Raw genomic sequence first — 25,392 nt, forward strand, 5'->3', positions numbered from 1 at the left:
ATATATAAATAGATAGATAGATAGATAGATAGATTATATATAATATTCTATGATCTTCGATGGGTATTGAATAAAATTTGAAATCTAATGTACAATCACTCTAGTTTAATAAAGTTTCTGCGCACATAATGAAAAGTTATCGACATTTTAAACTTTTATTAACTTCGTGAAGAAAAAAAGAAAATCGTACAACAAAATTTTAAGGGAGAGACTTCAATCAATGGTGGATTTAGTTTTTTAATTTCTTTAATGTCGATGAAGATGTTTGAGTTTGTAAAGTGTTTGAGAGGAAACTTAATCTTTTTTAAAATGTTGTTAAAAACGTCTTTGAGAAGGAAACAAACACAGTTCTGATGAAAGTAGAAACTTTGTGCCATAAAATGAGCGCAAGATTGACAAAATCGCAGTATCTACGATTTTTTTGTTAACAAGTTACAACAGTTTAGAGTTAGTCAATAATTTTTTATCAAATGCGAGAATACCTTTTATTTTATACAACAGTAAACGTTTGACATTTTAAAAAAACGTATGGACATGTGAACATATTCAACTAAACAGAGAAAGTTATTTTATTTTTGTAAGAAGCGAAAAGCTGCTTTTTTATTGAAAATTTCTTTTTCACTAAAAGGCAAAACCTGTATAGTTGAGTTTTATTCGAAACAATCAGCTTGACTTGAATTGAAGATGAGGATATTTTTGGACAATAAGTTCACGAAATTTTATAATGTTAATTGTAAATCCGAAGTTATTAGAATAAATATTTACTACAATAGTAAAAGAGGAAGTTTAGAGACGTCAGAACGGAATTTCATTGATAAGAAGAAGAATAGTGCAAAAAGACTGGAAAAAAGAAAATATTAAAAAAGGGGGAAACATTTAAAAAAAAAAGTTTTTTCACATGTTTACATTTTTACGAAATTAATATTAATAAGAAGAAAATATTATTTTACGTACGTCAAGAAATTATTAGTTTAGAAGATATTTTAACTTCAATTATACTAAATTGATAATTTTTCGACATACATAAATTAGTAGTTTTTTTTTTTATAAAGACAGTGTGTTGCACTGATTGATGGATCAAAAAATTCCATTGCTCTCCAAACTGGAGATTTGGATCTTAAAATTTCTGAAACGTCTTCATTTACAATTTTCAATTAATTATTGCCATACTATGGCTTATGATACCCAATAACAAAGTTTCTTCATATTTTCCAAAAAAACAACAAAGATATTCAAAGCAAAAATAAAAAATAAAAATAAAAAAGCCTGATAAAATTCAAAGCTTGATAAAATTGCCAAGTAAAAAACGCAGGTTTCAGTCTTCACGAAGAAAATTTTTCAGCACTTTTACGCACTATGACAATTTCTAGTATTTTCGAGAAGAAAAGTGTCTTAGCTTTTCTATCCGCTACGTGATTTAAAAATATTTTAAAATATTTTAAAATGAACGATGCAACAGGGGCTTCAAACTATAAAATGAGCTCAAATTTATTGTCTTAACGATACTTTACTGAAATAATAACAGTTTATGTATTTAGTGAATATTATATTTATTTATGTTATTTATATTATATTTAGCGAATATAATTGTATATAATATATAATACATATTATACATACCTGATATATCTATATATAATATTCATATATCATATCTATATATGTATAATATATATTATACATATTATATATTATATATATAATATTCATATATCATATCTATATATGTACATATCTGATCAAATCATTGTAAACATCTCGTGGATAGTTGTTTATTACTGAAACAAATAATTTTCTGTAATTCGTGTAATATAAAGAAAGGAAAAATGTATCAAGTTTCATTGTTAAAAAAGTAGCGATCAGAAAATTAAATTGTTACTTCATTGAAACAATATATTCGTTCTTTGATACGAAGTCAAATATTTAATTCCAAAGCTTATTAATTGCACTGATACGAATGATAATAATAAATAAATAAATTTGTGACAAATGTACAATAAATAAATTGCTTCAATTAATCATATTTTCACTCACGATCAACTTTCAGTGTATTATGGCCAGGGCATAAAGAGATCAAGGTATCAAGCACAATGGCAGACATTACAAAACAATTTCAACATGCAGACTGTCTTATATGTATCGATTGCACAATTTTGTAAGAATGCAAACTTTATCTGAATACGAAGTATACGCAGTTTCTTTTGTACTGTTGGTGATCCTTATAGCAAAGGGAAACGAATATTTTTTTCACAATTCACGAGGATTAAATTCAAGTATTATGATATATATATATAAAAATTTTAGATATAGTCTAATGTCGCGATGCAAAAGAAACAAATAGTTTCAGTCATTTATATTATGCACGATATATGTTATATATGGAGAATGTTTAAATAATAATAGGTAATAGAGAAAAATGTATCAGACTAAACATACTCCCAATCGAACCACGCATAATCTATTATATAATAATTATGTTCATATCTTTCCGATAGATTAGGAACGCGTAGGGAAGATATGAATTATTTTTTTTTTAGTAACATAATTTTTACGTAATTTTTTACATAAATTTACATATTTAAAATAAAATTACATAAATTATGTAATACACAAAATTATTACTTTTAACATAATTTTTACATAATTTTTTACATAATTTTCACATAATTTTTAATGCAAATCCATCTTGATATTTCCTAAAAAAAAAAATTATATAGCATGTAATAATTATGTTCATATATCGTTATAATTCCAAATATATTACATTCCTAATAATAATTATATATAATAAGAAATGTAAATGAAAATTCGTTAGCTTTATATTGCGACATTCGATGTTGTTCTATATATTTTTATTCATCAGTATTTGAATTTAATCTTCTTTAACACATTAGAATTTCTTCAGGAAATAAACTCTTAGTGAGATTATCACTTTTCTCGTTGTTATTGCTCTTATTACAACATTTTAGAAGACAAAGCAATGCTTGCCTGCAATCGTTTGTCTAAACAGATTTAATTGGAAATTTCCCAGGTTTATTGGAAACTCGAGCCAATGATGTAAAACTGCTTTTGTGAACAATTTCGAAATCGCATCGTCGCTAACACGTCCAATTCTGACCTGATTCGCGCTCTCTCGGTAAGCATTTTTGTTCTTACCTTATTAAAAAAAATTAGTCTCGCTATAAATATTGAGTAAAGCAACCAAGTCGACTTTGATACCAAGAGTTTCTGTCCTGTCTGCAGATATGACCACACAGTCTTAGACACACACACACCCACACACAGAACTGAACTAAGTATTCACACAGATCACGATTGAAGAGTTCCAAGGAATAAAGGTATTTTTAATAAAATTGTATTTGAAAGTTTTATATCATTAATATAATTGTAATGGCAATAATTATTTTTCAAAAAAATTACTCTTCTCTATTTGTCGGTTTTTTTTTTTTTTTTTTTTTTGAGAAAAAATATTTAAAAATATTTATACATGTTATATTTATTTTTTAGATATAAAAACTTGCATACTGTCATAAAAAATTGTAAGAAATTTTTTTGTTTTACAAAAATATTTATATTTACAAAAATACATATCAACTAAATATTGCAACTTAAATTCGCAAATAAATTTTTTTAATAGTTATTTAAATTTGTATTTTTTAACAAACTCTAATTATTTTCAATAATTTCTCGTAGGTTCACTGCATTTTTTAATCTGTATGTCCTAAAAGATTTTAGATGTCTTTCACCTTGGCTATTTTAAGTTCAGTGGAAGACAAGATTTGTTTGTTGCCAAAAACAAAATTCGTAAACTTTATCATATTATTTTACATAAATTTACATACAATTTGTATTGTAAACACAATACAATTTGCTGAATTTTAAATTAAGATTTATTTTTTTTCTTTTTTACTGTGGAATTTATATTTGCAATGACTTAGGAATGACAGAAAATGCTAATTTTACTACAGAGAGAATTTCTAATTCAACAGTTAACCGTTGAAAAGGTATCCAACTGACGATTAAAACTGATAGCAATTAAAGTAGCTTAAAGTAAGAAATTAAATGCTTAATCGCAATTAACGTATTTAAAAGGTATTTAATCGTTCATCGAAATTAACGATTAAAATAGAAATTTAATCGCTATTTAACAACTAAAGTTAGAGTGTAATCATTAATTGCGATTGTTAGAAAAATTTAATTGTTTATTGTTGATTAATATTTTGCCCAATTCTGCCAATAAAACACCAACTGAAGGAATCTATGGATTTGACTTCATATATTAATAAATTAACAATCTCATATCGCAACAATTAGATAGAATAAATAAAAAATTGAACAAAAAAGTGTCATAGAAGCGTATTTTTTTTCATTTAATTTCTTGTTAAATATCGAAAAAAATAATTTTTTAAGAAATATTAAATTAATTAAATATTATTAATCGATTAAGTCAATCGCCGATTTTTCAACGATTAATCTTATTCATTTATTAATTCTATTAATTTCATTAGTTTCATTCTATTAACTTTAATATTATTTGTTTCATTAATTTTGTTAGTTTTATCAAAATAAAAATTTTAATTAACGCCCAACTTTGCCTATAATTGGCACTATAATATCCTCTATTCTGTATAATTCGCGATTTACCTTTCAAACATTACTCTCTCTTCTATCCTCATACCATCCATGTGTTTTCCTTTGAACCTATAGTGTTATTCCATACATAACATTGTCGCCATTCATACGTTATTTCCGAGCACTTTCCATACATTCCGTTGAGCATTTTGCCATCCATTGCCCGACCATCGTAATTTGAGTATTTCCATATTCAAATTAGCATCCTACTAATACCAAATTACATCAACTTCAACCATATATCATAGAATTCGCTTGTTTCTTGTCCCTGAAGCTATTTGATCATTTCCCTTGGCAAAGAGTAGTCGATTCTCGAGTTATTTTTTCCATTGAACTTTTCCTTTCAATTTTAATATCGATCATTTGCTAAAACTTCAGAAATGACAAACATATATTTCTTTTTCCTTTTCTCATTTCCCATGTTGCACAGCAACAACGATCTGATAAAGATTTGGATTTATATTTAACGCTTGCCTTTGCCTTTTGAATCTTCGGTTTTCTTCCTTCCAAGTATTTTCCAAGAGTCGTTCTAATTTAAACCAATCTTCTCGTACGAAAACGTATATTTTTATTGACTCTGTAACTTTAACGTCACTTTACATGTAAACAGGGAAAATTCGATATAATATAAGAGTTAACCTCTTGCGCTGGCAAATAATTGCGGACCATAACGAGTGATCAAATCGTATACAATAATTCGTCGCTTTTTTTTTTTAACTCGTCAGTGATATCACTGGACAGAAATTATTGAGAGGTAATAAATTTATTATTTGTTTCACTTAAATATACTTAAAACTGAGAAAATATTACAATTTTGGGACAAAAAATTTTCGACATACGTGGCACGTCATTCCAAGAGGTTAACCAAGCCACTTGCGCTGGCAACTAATGCGGACCAAACCGTATACAATAATTCATCGCTTTCTTTTTGAACTCGTCGGTGATATCACTGGGTAGAAATTATTGAGAAATAGTAAATTTATTATTTGTTTCACTTAAATATACTTAAAACTGAGAAATTACAATTTTGAGACAAAAAATTCTCGACGTGCGTGGCACGTCATTCCACGAGATTATCTAAGTCACTTGCGCTGGCAACTGATTGCGGACCATAACGAGTGGCCAAACCGTATACATTAATTCGTTGCTTTCTTTTTGAACTCGTCGATATGATATCACTGGGTAGAAATTATTGAGAAGTAATAAGCTTATCATTTGTTTGGCCTGGGTTATATTTAAATGTACTTAAAACTGAGAAAATGTTGCAATTTGGGACAAAAAATTCTCGACGTGCGTGGCACGTCATTCCAGCGCAAGAGGTTGAAAATAAAAAATACTCAATTCACAGATATTTCTAAAATTTGGGAGAAAGAAAGGAGAAAACGTAAAATCAAATCAACTGAAAGACAATTTTAGCCACATGCCAAAGTTTATTTACAACTTACAATGTGTAGAGTTTTAAAATTGCTTCCTTGTCAAAAAGTAGAAAACGTGACGCATCTTACGTCAGCAGTCTTTGAGCATTATCAATAAAAATCGTAAAAGGAGTTAATTTGCAGGGAAAGTGTATTAATTTCTCATTCGTAGAATGATTTCTCTATTTCATATCTACCACATCTTTTTATATAATTTTATATAATTTGTTGGAAACGAATCTAGCTGAAATTATTTTGTTTTTAGCGCCATTTTATAACTGTTGAAAATTTCTAATTAAGGAACGATACGATTAAAACATCATTCTAATAAAATTCTAATGAATTTTCCTAACAAGAATTATTGCGGGAGAAATGAAATAAACAGCGTGAACTTAAAAGTTCACACACGTACACGTACATACATACAATAAGTACTTCGATTTTTGAAGCGTGCAATTCATCAATATATCAAAGTGTGCATATAAAAAATAAGTATTATGCTAGTTAGTTATAATATTAACTATTAGTTAATATTATAATATTAAAATTTTATAAAATTTTATATTATTATATTAAAATATTATAAAATTTTATAAATATTATAAAAAATAAACATTATGCTAGTTAGTTATAATATTATATAGCTATTAGTTAATATTAATAATATTAACTAATAGTTGATATTATAACTAGCTGGCAGTATATATATTAGGTAATAAGTGTTAGTTATAAATTAAATTTGTTTAAAAAAAACTAGATATTAATAAATACGACAAACATTTAATTTCTAAATATATATTTATTTTTTTTGTTTTACAAAAAAAATTATATATATATTTAGATCGTTTACTTTCGAGATAATTAAAATTATAATAAAGTATTATGCTATAGTTATTTAAAGTCTCGCGCAAAAAAATAAATTTCATGAAAAGTTATTGATATTTTCATTTCTAATTTTTTTTCATTTATATAAACGATTGAAAAACCTTTTGCCAGAAGATTTTTAATTAAGTTCTAATTAAGAGAGATAACTCTTATCATAAAACTTTTTTTCTATCTCTTATAGTCCCCGTCGAGTTATAATCTATGAGTTATCAAAATCGAAAATTTGCCGAATTTCGAGGAAAAAAAAAAATTTATGTAATACATGTACGTCCTATTTATCCACAAAATTACATAATTCTTCGAATTCTCTGATGTTTTCTTGTTCCAATTGATATGAACTTGTAACCTTGACATCGAGCAACGATCTCTTAAAAAAAGAATAGTTTCTGGTTTCAGTAATCCCCATTCGTAATTTATACGCGTGTAAATGTGTCAAAAGAAGCTAGATAAGTGGGGAGGGATTGTCAGGCAGAATCAAGTACGTATAAGCTACACCGATTGGTCCCAGGTAAGCTCAGTTCACCTTTCGTTAGTTGACTCGTCTTTAAAGTAGCTGGCCCACATTTCGATGCCTTAGTAATCCACGACACGCGTTGCCGTTCGCATCGACCACTGAACACCATAAGGGATTACAAAGATACGTGTTCGATCGTGCGCAAGTCAACATTCTGTTTGTCGTTCCTTCTTTCCAAATTTCTTCATTTTCCAAATCATCCGGGTGAGTTTTCAACATGGTATTTTATGGAATTTAGTGTGAGATTGCAGACTCACAGCGTGAGTTACTGTGTCTAGTCTTTGTCATTTTAATTACTTGAGATTTGATTCTTTAGCCTGGAATAATATATAATAACGTATAACTTGCGAGAAGCTTAAATTTAAATTTTTTAAATATAACTTGTGATCAATTTAAACCATTTGACCACTTTTAAAATCTCGTGTATTAACCATGTAAATTTGCGTTTAGAATTGAGTGACTTAAATATGTATAATTTAACACTAGAACTACCAAGGACTAAAGCATAGAATTTTGATCAGTGATATTAAAGTGAAAAAAATAGAAACACAATAGAATACACAAACTTTTATTCATATATTTTATAAAAAATCATTTAAGCCTCTAAAAATACACTATTTTGTATCTGTAATATATCTCAAAAAAAAAAAATTATGAATTAGTCATTTTAACCACTCGGTAGTTCAAGTGTTAAGTATATACTTGTTTTTCACTTTTTTAAATATTACAGTGCTCCCAAAATTTTTTTTTTTAGAATACCGTTCTGGATATTTTGTATATTACCTGCGTTTTGTATACTTTTGCATATTTAAATCTCCCACATCCACAATTTATATGAATGACTTACATAGTAGTAAGTTTTCAGAAAAGTTTTTCAGTTTGTAATTAATTTAAGTAATAACATTTTCAAGAATTTTAAGTTAATTATATAGTTATAATAGTTATATAGTTGTATAATTATATTTAACTTTAATTATATAGTTTGTACATGGTGTTTTTATTTTTGTAATTTTCAATATTAGTAAAAGTTCTTTTGATCATTGCTTTTGGAATATAGAAGGAAAAAACTGTGGCAAAGAAAACCATCGTAGTAAAAGAGTAAATCTAAAAATCTTAATAGAAAAGCTATTACCATAAAAAAATTTATTATCTTTATTACATTCGTATCTGGTTTAGTTGTCTTTTATTTATTCTTGTAGAATAATTTGTTTTTAGAAAGAAACATTTGCTAAATGAGAGAATTAAAATAGTGAGCATCATTTTTTGTCATTATTTCATTTAGATTCTATGAAACTTGAAATCATTGTAACCTCAAGATAAATTATTCGATTGCTCGAGTCTTAATTTTAAATAATGAATAATTCGTATTCGTATTTTATAATGTATATAGTTATATAGTGCATAGTATAATACTATATATATTGTATAATGTATATAGTTATACAGTGCATAGTATATAATACTATATATAACATATAATATATCGTATATAATATTATGTATAGTATATAATACTGTATAACTTATAGTATAATTATACTATAATATAATATAATTATACAGTATAATTATATTATTATATGTTATATGTTATATAATATATTATTATATATGTTATATGTATATAGTATAATTATATCATTATATTATTATAGTATTATTATATTATTATATATATTATATGCTATAATATGTATAATGTAAATTTGTATTATACACTATAATAAAATGATTTTAAAATATTATTTATACCAAGTACGCAGTGTTTTGTTCAATATTATAAGAATCAATGTATGATAGTAAATGTAACGTTGCTTAGTAGAACCATTTTTATAATTTATAATCTGACAAATTCTGAGTTTCAGTTTTAATGTCTAATTCTAGTCCGGATTTCGCTCATGTGGACAATAAGTTAAAATTGAATCTCAGATATATAAATTCGTGATTGATAAATTTCTGGTTTAGGTTTCCCTGTCTACTATCTCTCATTATCCAAACAAATGAGGGGATATGAAAAAAGACCCTTCATTATTCGACCTTCTTGGTTCTTCAGCGTGTCCGAATAAATGAAGTTCCACTGCATTCATTAGTATACTTTCCTTCATTCAGACAATTTAAAAATTTAAAAAAAATTACCAACATTTGTCAAGACAATAATACGAATTTTATTTGTTTTAAATATTTTATTACATTATATTTTATTTTATTTTATTTATTCAGAAAAATTTAAACAAAATTACCGACATTTGTCAAGACAATATATAATGGAATTGTTATGTACAAATGAACAAATTTTACTTGTTTTATTTTATTTAGTTTAAACGTTATGAATTTGATCTTTTTTGTTGCGTTTTCCATTAATGAGTTTTCCAACACGAAACGAATAAAGCAAAGATTCCATCAAATTTTATTTATTTCAGATATTTTTGTTTAATCAGTTTTTTAAATAATCTTTTAGACACTTTAAAATATTTATTATGTTTAGAATAGTTTTCATTTCGGTAGAAAGATTGCTTCACGAAAAATTCCATCTTTCTGTGTGAAAAGCGACTATTTAGATGTTCTTAAAGCATTTTAAGCAAGAATTCGACGAGCTTCGAGCTACTTAGTATACATACATACTTAGCTATTTAAATATCGCGTTTAATCATTTTCGTTCCTTTGTTCTGTGAAACTTCGTTTATTCATTTTAGTCTCTTTGTTCTGTGAAACTCCGTTTTATATTTGGCTTGCCAAGTGTAAATAATGATATTTAAATCACGTTAATTGCACAATGAAAAATGCATGAAATATTTCTTTAAACATTTATTTAAATATTTATTCATTATTTAAATTCGGATAACTTCTTACCATATATTTCTTGACATACGCGTATAAAGATAATTATTGATTTTCACGGTAATTGTTTACGAAAAGGGAACTACTTTCTACTTCGATGGTTTTGTAATATGTTGCCAAGGTCATTATCCTGAGTAGCGAAGGTTTTAGATGGCTCGTAAAGTTTACTCAAAGATACGTCATTTTCTGAACAATGTTATAATACTTGTTACATTATGGAGATATGAAAATCGTTCGGTGCCAACTATTCCAAGTTTTTTTCATCATATTTCTATTCAGAATTGATAAAATTTCGAAAAAAAGGAGTTTGCAGTTTAAATGAAACTTAATGAACGGAGGGAAATAATTGTTTGTGAAATTTAATAATAAAAATCGATAACTCGCGATTCGTAGCGAATTCAGGAATTGTTGCCCAATGCCGAGCAGTTGTTAAATTAGTAAACTTTTAAATCGTGAAAATGATTAACAGTGTTAAAAACAACCTACAAGAATACACGCTTTTATTGAAATTTCATTTCTATATAAAATAATTATTCACAATAAAATGATGTTTTTTAAATCTCCACGTCTTCATATTTGATTACTACATTCAATAGTCTTTACAAATGATACAATGGGTGACTTCTTTGTTAAATTCTAACTTTTGATTTGATACATTTTTTTTTAAATTTCTTCTTAACTGGTTTTTAGCTTATCAGCTGATTAGTTGATACTAGGTGACAAACGTGAGATAGAAACATTTTAGATAATAATGATATAATATACAAAAAAAGTTGCAAAACTGGGACTGTTTGTCATTCTTGATAAACTAAATATGGTGTATATAACAGAATAGAATTATTCTGTATGGAAGTAAAATATGAGCTTTGGGAGATAACTTTTAACACTTGTGAGAACAGCGAAAACAATGGAATAAACTATTGTTATAATATATAAATATAAGCTATATAATAATAATAAATAAATAAATAAATTATATATATATAGTTATATTTAGCTCTGGAATATACAACATAAAATTGTTACATTTATTTGTTTTTGTCAAATAAAGTGCTAAAATCTCGTAGGAAAAGTTAGAACTAATTTTGATGACTCTCCCTTATGTGTTATAAAGTAGAAACGTGAGCGAAAAAGAGATTCCACCTCTGCATTATCACCCTATCTGATCGAAACCAAACGCATTTTTGGATAAATTAGATTTGAGTTGGCTTATGCTCAGTTTGGAGAAGGAATGTTTCCATTTTATAATACACATATATTTCTATAATAACGCATGTACATCAGAGTGAATAATTTTACAAAGTACTTACAGTTTTATTTATTTCAATTCATTTATTCACTTATACAGAATATATGCGTTTACCTAAGAAATTAATAATAGATTGTGTGTCATTAGATGTCAAAGCTTAGTTGAGATATTTAAGTATGTCTGTCATTATTTTGAAAAAAAAAGTATCCATTCGTTCGTCAAAATCGTTAAACTCATCGTCCTTTGTTGTCAAGGCCAGAAATTCTTAAAATTTCAATTTAAAGCGACAGACCGATAGAGCGATCAGTCTTGTACTATCTGTTATTTGCAAAAAATGTCAACAGCATGGATTTCAGCACGAAAAGTAAACAAGAGCTGTATATAACTAAGAAACAATGATCAAATGTTCTCCATTAAATGTAAATGATGCTGGAAAGTTATGTGTCTTTGAGTAAATTTTTGTTTTGTTAAAAACAACTTTTTAATACACAACGACTGCCACTGTGACTGACATAAGTATTCCTAATATCATCACTTTCAGTTTATGGGGTTACTGAATGCAATTTCTAAACAGCAGTTTGTAGTTACATTTTAATAAAATAAAATAATATATATAATATAACATAATATAAATGATATAATATAAAATCTTTTATTTATTATTACAGAAAATTGAATCTATTCTTTTTTTTTTTAATTTATGGAAATGTGTCTTGATTAAGAACAAAATAAAAGAATGAAGTTTATAAAACTTCTGCTATGAAATTGAACAAGTATGACTTTTAAGAGTAGAAATACATAAACAAAATTATACTTTGAAAATGTTTGCAAACATTTAACACGTTTTAAAATATGTTATAATACAAGTCAAGTAGAAATTTATTAAATTTTCTAGTGAATGTAATAAGCGAATGCTTTAATACTTTTACTTTTATGTTGTACATTGCAGAGTGACTATCTTTTTCGTCACTGATTTCGTTGTAAAAACCGTGACACCAAGTAGATGTACATACGTGCGTGTGTTTCGTTGGTGAGTGAATGAGAGAGGGTGAGGGGAGAGAGAGAGAAAGGAAAAGAAACTGACTAACAAGTGCCAATTAATAAGGATCAAAACCTGTACAATGACGTCAATTCGAAGGTTCTGAGAATAGTTACAACTTGAAATAAAAGTCCGAAACAGTCTTTATACACATATACATGCCTCTCATCAGAAACAATTTATGCTATACAGATATCATTTTAGTGTTAAAATTATCAGTTGACGAAAAAGTTTAGTCATTATAATATGATCGGTATAATATAATTATTATAATGCAAATCGTTCCATGGATTGAAAAATTCCATGTATCATATTCATTTGCTGTAATGATAACGTAATTCAAAATTTGCAATTTTTGAGTTATTAATAAAAAAAAGAAAAAACAATTGTTGATATTTTTAAATCATGCAACCAACTTGGAACAAGTGATATAATTATCTAACATTGTTTAAGATTCTTAAGTACTATAATATAATTGATATTAATTTCTTAAATTTTAGTTTAAGCTTACTTTACTAAAGTCCATTTAAAATTAGATAAATGTTGAGTCAATTTTATTTGCATGAACTTTTGGTCAAATTGCTTGATTTAAGCAACTTGAAGTAGAATAATTTAAGTAGATTAATTTAATTATAAAGACATATCTATTAATATATTTAATTCTTGTAGAGAATATTCATAAGTAAAAATTGAGATCATGTATAAAAAATTGAGATCCATAAAGAAACAACTTGTATCAAATTGTTTAATGTTTTATACAATAACGCATTCTAGTAATTAGAAGCAAAATTATATCTTGTCTTGTTGTTAAATAAAAATTATTCTATTTTAATTTAATTTAATTAGACAAGATTCCTCTTCGACGTAATTATTAAAATTGACACGTAGTAAGAAAAAGCTAAGCAGTTAAATTTCACAAAATTTAATTCTTTTAGTAACGGTAGGCTAAATTTTTATTCAATTGCGTATCTATAACATACTCTCAGATAGATGTTCAAATATTTTATGAGAAAAATGTGTCAGATCAAGGTAAAGGACGAATTGAAATATATTAAATAGAAATGAAATAGAAACTACGAGCCATTTATTATTTAGCGAAAAGTATTTGACAAAGGCATTTAACCTCTTGTGCTGGAATGACGTGCCACGCACGTCGAAAATTTTTTTGTCCCAAAATTGTAATTTTCTCAGTTTTAACTATATTTAAATAAAACAAATAATAAATTTATTACTTCTCAATAATTTCTATCCAGTGATATCACCGACGAGTTCAAAAAGAAAGCGACGAATCATTGTATACGGTTTGGTCACTCGTTATGGTCCGCAATCAGTTGCCAGCGCAAGTGCCTTAGTTAACCTCTTGAAATGACGTGCCACGCACGTCGAGAATATTTTGTCTCAAAATTGTAATATTTTCTCAGTTTTAAGTATATTTAAGTGAAATAAATAATAAATTTGTTACTTCTCAATAATGTCTATCCAGTGATATCACCGACGAGTTCAAAAAGAAAGCGACGAATTATTGCATACGATTTGGTCACTCGTTATAGTCCGCAATCAGTTGTCAGCGCAAGTGCCAACATTTCTCGTTTTAATGTTCGCGCGATCGTGGTCTAAAACAGACAAAGCTCGATACACTCGGCCGAGTAAGAAGAATCCGCTCGAATTAAACCCGTAACCGGAGGTTGGAATCGTTTAATCGCTGGTTAAAGAGGAAATTTCATCGCGCCGCGCGCCGAGGAAGCTCCACGTCTGGCCACCGGCCTCTCTCTTTTACTCCCTCTTTCGCGAGGGTCATTGGCCACGACATTGATACCATTCCTGCTCTAAACTAGAATCGGAGCGATGTGGTGTAGCCGTCGTGGAAGAATCGCTGAATGAATCACGGTTAAATTAATTATATCAGCCTTATCTAATCGAACTCGAGTCTCGACACTGTAAATTGACTGTTTAATTGTGTAACACGATAAATGTTATCAAGTTTGATGGATTTCTTTCATAATATATACGTTTATATGATACACGTGTGTTGTACATATGTCTATACTATCGTAATGTTTGAATCATTTAGAATAATATTAAACAATATTATATATATTATATATATATTATAATATATATTATGTTATAAACAATAATATTATTTACATAATTTTACTACGATATTAAATAATATTATTTACATAATTTTACTAAGAATTTACTTATTTAAATTAATTTTTAGAAGTAGAATTTTCAACGATGCCCACTTGATACATTAACTCGTGAAAGTATTTGAACGTTTACCACAGAGAAGTTTTATATTTTTTTTGTGCCAATTTGACATATTTTTCTTATAAAATGTTCACAGTGTAATATCACAATATAAAATCAAACATCTTTACCTAAGATTTCTATTTAATTATGTGTAAAGTTACACTGTTTGTAAAAGGATTTATATGTTTAACTGTCTGACATTTTGCTATAAATATTAATATTTTGCCATTGTCAATTTGATACCAAAGGAGAACTTAATTTGTCATATTTTTCTTATAAAATGTTCACAGTGTAACATCACAATATAAAATTAGACATCTTTACCTAAGATTTCTATTTAATTATGTGTGAAGTTACACTGTTTATAAAAGGATTTATAAGTTTAACTTTTTGTCTTTTTGCTATAAATACTAATATTTCACCATTGTGCCAATTTGATACCAAAGGATAACTTAAGTTGGAAAAATAATCTGGTCAAACAAGCCTATTAGCACATTGACAAAGTGCAAATTGACGATAAAACGTAAAGAAAGTTCTTGGTAAGACTTGATTTAAAGGAAATATAATTATAAATGAAGTAATACGAAGAAATATGAACACAAACGTCAAAGAAATATGAATATAATTGTCGACTGTGATGATAGGCAAATAAAAGTGAAGTGTCAATGAACTTGGAAAAACCATTAAACAAAACCATTAAATCATTAAACGAACTGTGTGAAATAAAAATTATTGGAAATATTAACATAACAAGAGGAAAACATACTGTAATTATTCAACTTGGTTTTTTTTCATCTGTTTGCGGAACATTATGTCTCTATTTCCCAGAAGATTCCTTGTGTAAAGTCTTTCGAATAAACATTAATCTATGATCGTGAAAACAAATTTTTTTCCTTTTTTTTTCCTGAGTCCTCGTGGAAAAGTTTAATAATACGTGTTTCTTTTTCATTATCACGATGGATAAATTTTTTAGAAGCTATTGGTGAAACTTTCAAAACTTTTTTTTGGTTTTTTGGCTATAATAATAATATTAACAATTATATAAATATTAATAGTAAATTAAGCATTTTGAAATTTCATTAGCATTACAATGAGACACAAGTAGTATAATTTGAAAATTACAAGATATTTACTTGATACATTTAGTAAAAATTCTATAAAGAACTTTAAAAAAGCTCTAAGTAATTTTGTGATCTAGCATTTAGAAATCTAGTATTTAGTATTTGACCTATTATTTAGTATTTAGATACTGTCATTTATGTTACTTTTTTGCGATAAGCGAAATGAAATTGATGAACGATGATTAATTATGAAAAGTAAATATTAATCATGCACTTATGTAAAAAATTAATAAAAAGTGAAATTTGGCTAAGGAACTATACTTTTACGTATATTTTTAGATCAATTTCGAATTTTACTAATATCATGATCGTCGTGCCTCGTTATAATGACATTTCGCAATTTTGCATAAAGCATAATTTGATATGTTCACAACGCACACATGGTATATTAAAAGCTTTCTGTAACAAGTGTTCAAATACTTTCGTGAAAAATTTGGAGCATACTAAGAAATAAAATAACGATTCCTTTTGTTATAAATAAATATTTCATTTATATTTTATATTGTTTTTTAAAGATCGAAACCTTAATTATAATATTCTCATTTCTTGGAAAAACACACGAAGAACGTTTGTTTCGTTCGAAATAGTAAAAGTCCAAACATTTGAACAGGAGTTTACATGGTAAATTTCTACCAGCTTTTTCCAATTTTAGCTACTTCTCTACACTCTCTCTTTCTTTCCGTTTTATTCCGGATATATTTTTCCGATCTTCCATATTGAGGAATATGAGATTTGGTATTTCTTGATTTGTTTATGTTTTATTATAAAATACAGAGTGTTATAATATTATAAAATACAGAGTATTATAATATTATAAAATACAGTGTGTTATAATATTAAAATACAGAGTATTAAAATACAGAATATGATAATATTATAAAATACAGGGTGTTATAATATTATAAAATACAAGGTGTTATAATATTATAAAATAGGGTATTGTAATATTATAAAATACAGAGTATTATAATATAAAATACAGAATATGATAATAGTATAAAATACAGAATATTATAATATTATAAAATACCGAGTATTATAATATTATAAAATACAGAGTGTTATAATATTATAAAATACAGAGTATTATAATATTATAAAATACAGAGTATTATAATATTATAAAATACAGAGTATTATAATATTATAAAATACAGAATATTATAATATTATAAGCCAATTACAATTTTTGCAGATGCAATATGTTGACTATAATACCAACAATATTAGTGAAAATATACATATCAAAAAGTGGTCTGACAAATGATTTTAGAAAGAAGACTTTCAGTATTTAACAATCAGGCATATCGAGTTCATATACATCCGAAATTCCTCACACATTGGAATCTTCAGTTTCTTATATGTAGATAAATCATTTTTGTGCTACTTAATGGCGTTAATGACTTGATTTAAGCGAAAGTTGTGTTCAATATGACAAAAATGTGATGTGCTCATTTCCTTTTTCCGTTCCTTTTTGCGCGCATTCTTGTAAAAAGATTCTGTTTGAAAATGAAAGATGTAATGACTACGTTATATCATCCCACTCACTAAACGTGTATCATTTGTAATAATTCATTGATATATATATATATATATATTTATATTTTTTTTATTTTAATTCATCCGTTCCACATTTTTCCAACTTAATTTCCAATTTCCAAAAGTGGCATGTCTGGGTACCAAATTGATACAATGGTGAAATAAAATGATAGTTAAATTTGCGAATTTTTTTGTTAATAATAAATGAATCCTACGTTAGTTTATTTGAACAAGCAAAAATTATGCCGTTGTAAATAATTTTTTACTTCATTTCGTATTTTGTATTTGTTCCTACAAATAATTTCTCAACTAATTTCTCACTTTGTTACATAAATCTTCTTCATCCTCAATAATTCAGCGATAGGTCCAAATTTGCAAATTTACTTTATATCCAAGATAAAGTTGCATTTCCTAGATATTTTTCTAAGTTATTTTTCAAAAGTAATAAATTAGTAATAAATTAGTGGAAACGATTTGTTGTTTCAAATTGTTATTTTTTATCTTAAATGAAATTGTTATAAATCAATATTTTGTCCAGTGTAAATCAGTCATGAGAAGTGTGTCGCCAAGTCATTGACTTTTGACTTGTAATGCGAGAATGATCTGCAGGAAGAATATGTCTTTGATATGATTCAAATGAATCATGGTTTGGAATTTCAATGATCGTCGTATTATACTGTTACATTGGGCAACCTTCAATCGTTCTCATAACTGTTTCTTTAACTTTATAGCTACTGTTTCATTTCATCCTTTGTCAAGTACAAGCAAGAAAAAATTATGAAAAATTGTCTTGCTTTAGTTTAAGCTTTCATGAATTTTCTTTGAGTTGGAAAGATTGTTTCAAATTTACAAATTAAATTTTAATTTTGTATAATATTTCTTTGTATACTTTTTTGTATACTATCCACTCACAACATGGAAGTTTTCAAAGGGTTAACTTTTAAGAAAGAATAAAAAAAAAAAACACTTGAAGGAGAGAAGAATAGCAAAAAATATTTTAAAAGCTGAAGTGAATGTTATTCGATAAAAAAGTTTAACATTGGCTACAAGAGATCATAAACGTGTCTGTAATAATGTGTATAAATGACTAAAGTAGCTCTAAGTTGTTTTTTTTCCTTTTTTTGTCTAAGATATACATATGTGTTCTATTGGGATTGAAAAAGTTAATTGTAGGAAGCAAAATTATGTGGTTGATACACTTTTTGTTGACAAAAGTAGCACAATACACCACTGAAACTGTAGCTGAACAGAATTTAATTATTTATATTTCAATAGAATGCTTCATAATTTTTTTGGAACGTATGTGTCTTTTTTGGGACTAAAAAGGTTAAATGTAATAATAATATAATACTAAAAGATTCAAATAATAAATAATATATTCCAATTGTAAATATTACTTAAATATATTTCTGTGTTACTTAAATATGTACCAACTGGCGTTAACAAGCAGTAAAAGTGTTTGAAAATATAATATTTAAACAATTCATAACATTTATATTTACACATTCTGTGAACAATCTTCAACTAGTTAAAATAATGTGTGCAGCGACAAGTGTAATAAAATACTAGCAATTTTTAAATATAGAATATGAATCGGTAAGTGAGAATCAGAGTAATTAGATTTTAAGTATTGATCATTATGTAATAAAGATTAGGTACCTACAAGTCTTTGTCGTTCAAGGTTTGAAAAGGCCTTTTGCATTATGTAACAGCTTTTATTGATGATCATAAACGTTATGCATTTAAAATATATTAGTATAAAAATCAAACTACTGTGATTAAAAACATTTGAGATTTCAAATATTTTTTAAAATAATCAGAGAATTATTCCACGATAAACTAAATTAAAAAAGAGTGAACATTTTTAACGAAAATTGATATAAACATTGATATACAATATTTTATATAATATTTTATATAATCATTGAAGTTCAATAAATTATGTTAATAAACAATTATCAACAAGTTATAATATGTATTATGGAAATAGAAATCAGTGAATCTGTGAATAGTCAGTCACACTTTGCATAATTGTAACGATTGTTATAATGAACGTATTTCAAACTATATTCTATATACATACATGAATTGTCGTTAAACTTTATTCTTCCATTAATGTTCAGTTATACTTCACATAAATTAGAATTTACATTGTATCAAAATGTAATGTGTATTTTAAGGTAATATCTACAAAATTTTATAAATGTGATATGTATTTCAAGAATCATTACATTCTCAGGCTAAAATTTAACCACTTGCGTTGGCAATTGATTGCGAACCATAACGAGTGACTAAACCGTATACAATAATTCGTCGCTTTCTTTTTGAACTCGTCGGTATATCATTGGTTAGAAATTATTAAGAAGTAATAAATTTATTATTTGTTTCACTTAAATATACTTAAAACTGAGAAAATATTACAATTTTGGGACAAAAAATTCTCGACGTGCGTGGCACGTTATTCCAAGAGGTTAACTAAGCCACTTGCGCTGACAACTGATTGCGGACCATAACGAGTGACCAAACCGTATACAACAATTCGTCGCTTTCTTTTTGAACTCGTCGATATGATATCACTGGATAGAAATTATTGAGAAGTAATAAATTTATTATTTGTTTTGCCTATTTTGTTTTACTTAAATATATTTAAAATTGAGAAAATATTACAATTTTGGAACAAAAAATTCTTGACGTGAGTGGCACGTCATTCCAGCGCAAGAGGTTAAACTTAAACAAAAGATCACATTCAAGCGATTTACAATTCGCATTTTGTTACGTACTGTAAAAACGAACTTATTGTTAGCACAATCATAGTAGAAAGTTTAAAATGATGTCAACTCAAAATGATATCATTGTCGTACGATTTTTTTCTCTCTCAAGAAATTGTAACAGTTTAATATATCTACAAATATTGAGTGTATGAACTATTTTCTGTTTATGGCTGTTTCTCACACAATTTATGATGTCAAAGAGATTAGAATGGGCCGTTCATTCAAACGTTTTTTTCATTGATGTCCTCGTTTGTTTGGAGTGTTTAAGTCACTTTCACTTTTCCCAGTTATATTTTTCAATAATTGCTCCTCGATTGCGCAATCACCTCACGCTGTATTCAATATCATTTTATTGCGTACTCTTTTCGTCCTCGTACTGCATGTCGTATTAAATCACTATGCATAAAACATACAGACACCTATAATGACGTTATTCTTACTTGTAGCATTATTTATTGCTATAATTGGGCAGTTATATTATTTGAGGGTGTATCTGCCGGAATCGTGTTTCCAGAGATTCAAAATTGAAACTTTCTTTTGTTTATAGCACTGATACGTTTTTAACATGAAATAAAATGACACCGAAAAAAAGGATTATTTCATTTTTAATAAAAGATACTCGTTACGCTCTAAATAATTCTAAATTTTGAATTTTTAATGAATTTTATAAAATGCGAGACACGTACAATGAGGTTTGTAGATTATAACAAAATACGATATCCGGAGAAAGTAGATTGGTAGTAAAATATTAGTAAATGTAGCCTTTTTCCCGAAGAGATCCTTCATTGTTGCTCTGCTTAGATTTCTGACTTTGCTTGAACTTTAAATAATTTAATAGTAATTAATAGTAATATAATTTATATTATATAATATATTATATAAAAAAATAAAATTTAATAGTAATTGGTAATAACTGAATAATTTACTGAATTACTTAATCACTACTATTTAATTATAAATGACTTACAGAATTTAGGTCAGAAGTCATTTAAAGTAATTTCATAATTACAGAGTGTTAAAAAAAAAGAAAAAGATTTGGAAACTTTGGGAATTTATAGAACTTGCATCATGCAATGTTTATGTAGATTCATATTTTAATTGAATAGAAATTTGTTTCACTCATCTCGTGGATGAAACAAAATGGAAATATCTGGTAAAGCATTGAAGTTATAAAAAAAAATCCTTCCTATAAAAGGAATCCACAGTTCTTTTCTTTTTTTTTTCTTTTTTTTAAATGGAATCGTATAACTTTGAATGCAGTGATCCGAGTACTCTTTATAAAAGAAAGTATTAACCTATTTATGTCAAGAAACCATCGGTTTAGGAGATATTTTCACTTTAATTTTGTAAAGCTTATTGCATGAAAGACAAGGACAATACAAACATGGAAATATCGCTCATATCTCCTTTTATTGATAATTACTGAGATATTTTCAAATTAATCATCTTGTTTTAGAGAAATATATTTATATGACGATGTTATTGTATATGTTTGTTATTTATTACAAATATTATTAGAAATATCATCAACATGAAATCCTTTTATTGATAATTACTGAGATACTTTCAAATTAATCATCTTGTTTTAGAGAAATATATTTATATGACGATTATGTTTGTTATTTATTACAAATATTATTAGAAATATCATCAACATGAAATATGATGCATCTCAGTTGTTCAAAGTGAAAGTGATATTTTGTCACGTTCGATGATAATGTTTGAATAATGAGAAACATGATATAATAATTGTTTATAATACGATAAGAATATTATCTCAAACAAGTATCCTGATCATATTTTAAGTATTTCTTTTATGCTATCTATGCTCGATTATTTTCTTTGGAAAATATTGAAAAATGAAGTTTATGATCGAAAATGTAGTATGTATATCATTATACTAATGCATATGCCAATAATAATCACAGAAAAAGTTCATCATTCACTTCTAATACAATTAAGCAAGTACAGGGTGTCCATAAAGTCTCTTTACAATTTCAAAAATTTATTAGGCAAATGAAAAGACAGATAAGTTATTACGAAATGAGACGTATATATTTAAGTTTTTTTTTTTTTTTGCGCCTCATTTAATACATCTCTGTATGGGCTCCATGAGTTGCACGAAGCACATCAAAACGGTACTCCATTTCTTGCCATGTTCGCTGTAGCATACCCTCATCAATGGTGGCAATGGCTCAATCAGTGATCCTCTGCTTTAGATTAGTAGTTACACCCTGTATATTGTAACGAACAACAGTTTATCATATTGTTTGAAATAAAACTTTGTTTTATTATACAGTATTGATCAGGAATTGGAATGGGCAGTTTTTTTTTTCGCATAAAAAAATATCTATTTCTAATGTTACATTTATGAACATTTAGGAACACTATTTTTGAGTAATATTCTCATGGATTAGATAAAAAAAGATTCTGTGTGACAAAAGTTCCACAGAAACAAGTTATTTTAAAACATTTAATTAAAAATCCATTTTTATATTCGAGTACTGTTCATTGAATAGTATCCAATTTGCTACAAATATTGGAAACTTTTTTTAATAAATTGATAAATAAATAAATATAATAAATTGATAAATAAATAAATATAATAAATTGACAAACAAATTATCTGTTCTTTCGACAGAAAAATTTTCACTTTTATGTTTTGTGACTTATATTTTGTCTGAAACTTTTATTTTTTTAAAATATTTATTTATCTGTCCTCATCAGGACATTTTCAAACATGGAAAAATTCTAGCCATGTTTCAAACAGAGCCTATTTAAGAGTTTCTTCACTTTTTCGATTTCTGTTAAACTAATACACACCTATATACATGCATAGGTTCAAAATAAATAAAACAATATTTTTTACATTATGAAGTATATTCAAATATATATATATTATATAAATTAAATATAAATTAAATATTTTATATAAATATATTTAAATATATATATTTTACTTCATAATATAAAAAATATATTTTTTTTATTTTTGTTACGAATATTAAGTGTACGAATATTTTTGGCCCTCGAAGTATTTTGACGACTCTGAGCAATTACTATTTTTAGACTCTTTCTTACGTAAAATTCGACGGTTTGTTCCAATCCGACAAGAAATAACAGGCATTCAATTTAAAAAAATTGTAGGTGACTTACATATGTGTAGGGCTTGGAAGCCAATCAGTGCGAGCATCATTTTCCATTAAAAATGATGACTCGTGCTGTATAAACATTCTTTCGTCGTCAAAATATTCAGTCAGTGAAACAGTTTAATGATAATATTGTAACGATTATATCCTACCAACTGAAGATCTTGACAATGAAAAGAGATATTTGCAAGATCTCTTCAAACATAAATTGTTTTCAATGAGGAGGGACTTGCACTGACCGGCTTTTGATTGGTTTGGATAAAAGAGCAAAGTAACAATTACAATACCGCACGCTCCGTCAACCGTGCAATTTTTGTTTAGAACTTACAAGTTGTTTAAAGTTCTCGTGTTACGAGGCTTATCCTCTGTGCATTATTCAAAAAATAGTAGCTAAAAAATAATTACAAAAAAAATATTACTAAATATAATTATTAAAATATAATTATTACTTATAATATAAAATATTATAAATAAAAAATATAACTAAAAAATAAATAATATTGTATAATATAAATTTTATATTTTAATGTAATATTATATAATATATAATAATGTAATATTAAAATATTATATAAAAAATATAATATAAAATTATATAAAATAAAATTATATAATATTATATAATATTAAAATATTATATAAAAAATATATAATTATAAATTATAATTATTACTTATAATACAAAATATTATAAATAAATATAACTATAAAATATTATTAAATTGTAATTATTACTTATAATATAAAATATTATAAATAAAAAATATAACTAAAAAATATTATTAAATTATAATTATTACTTATAATACAAAATATTATAAATAAAAAATATAACTAAAAAATATTATTAAATTATAATTATTACTTATAATATAAAATATTATAAATAAAAAATATAACTAAAAAATTCTAAATTGTAATTATTACTTATAATATAAAATATTATAAATAAAAAAATACAACTGAAAAAGATTACTCAAAAAAGTAATGACTAAAAATGTAATTGTATCGTAAACAAGACCAAATGAGACTGAAAATGAAATTAAGTATCAATAAATTTAAAATAGATTCCAGAATCCAACCTTTGCATTGTATTGCAAATGAAAAGTTGGAAGGGAATTTAAGAAACAAAGGTGAGAGGAGGAGAGACAAGAGGGTCCCCCGAGAAGGGAGAAACAGACTCAATTAGGTGAATACGGGGAGAAACAGAAAGGAAACGAAGATTTTGTCAGTCAGTCGGTCGTCGATCGTCGCATAACGGGTTTTCATGTAACGGGGTCGAGCGACGTTCCTCTCTTTTCTTCCTTGTTTCTTCGTCCGTAGAGGCCAAAGAACGAGCGGGTTCTCGTGACCGTTTCGAGCTCGGAACGCTGACCTAGAATCCTATCGAAATCGCTTTTATCTACGTTTCTAGTATTTTCTAACTTGCGCTTGACACAATAGTCCTAAATAGTCTCTTCTTCTTGTTCTTCTTCTTCTTCTGTTGCGGCATCTCTCGTGAGAAGATATAAATTCGTGTTTCTAAATACGAACAGTCGAATTTCATTCACGTGGACTCGTCGTGGAATAAATGAATTATTTGTTTGTTGGATCGATTCGTGAATAAACTGCAGATTTTTATGCTTTAAATTCATATTTTAGTAAATTTCTAATTTCTTAATTTTAGCTATTTCTTTAGTAAGAAGTTCATTTTATCAGTGAAGTGATTAATTGAAAAAGGTCGAAAAAGTTACAGATAAAAATATTCACAAGTTAACGATAAGCGCAGCTATTTGACAAGTACACCAGAATGTTTATGCAAAAATCTATATGATTGAAATTACGTTGCGTTTGATTCTATTTCATCTGATGAATTATCACAATGAGATATTTTTGAAATGTACAACATCTTCGTGACACGAAGAAAGAAATTTTTTTAACATAATATTTCCCTTGAAACAGTACTGTACTACTTTTTCGATTTCCTCCGATTTTCATTTTAAGA

General features: G+C 26.4%; 1 protein-coding gene across 2 annotated transcripts in view; it reads left to right on the forward strand.

Annotated features, from left to right (window-relative positions):
• The window catches only part of LOC122534868 (putative fatty acyl-CoA reductase CG5065), a 47,666-nt gene that overhangs the window by 13,388 nt on the left and 8,886 nt on the right, over positions 1 to 25,392 (forward strand). The window contains exon 1 of one of the 2 annotated variants that reach the window (XM_043665892.1): positions 7,510 to 7,650. The exons of the other annotated variant lie outside the window; for it this stretch is intronic. The gene's annotated coding sequence lies outside the window, so the exon portion shown is untranslated. Of the gene's footprint in view, positions 1 to 7,509; positions 7,651 to 25,392 lie in introns of those variants that run through there. 2 annotated transcript variants of the gene reach the window in all.

Source organism: Frieseomelitta varia, unplaced genomic scaffold (genome assembly GCF_011392965.1).
Source record: "Frieseomelitta varia isolate USP_RPSP 00005682 unplaced genomic scaffold, Fvar_1.2 scaffold_646, whole genome shotgun sequence".
NCBI classification, from domain to species: Eukaryota; Metazoa; Arthropoda; class Insecta; order Hymenoptera; family Apidae; genus Frieseomelitta; species Frieseomelitta varia.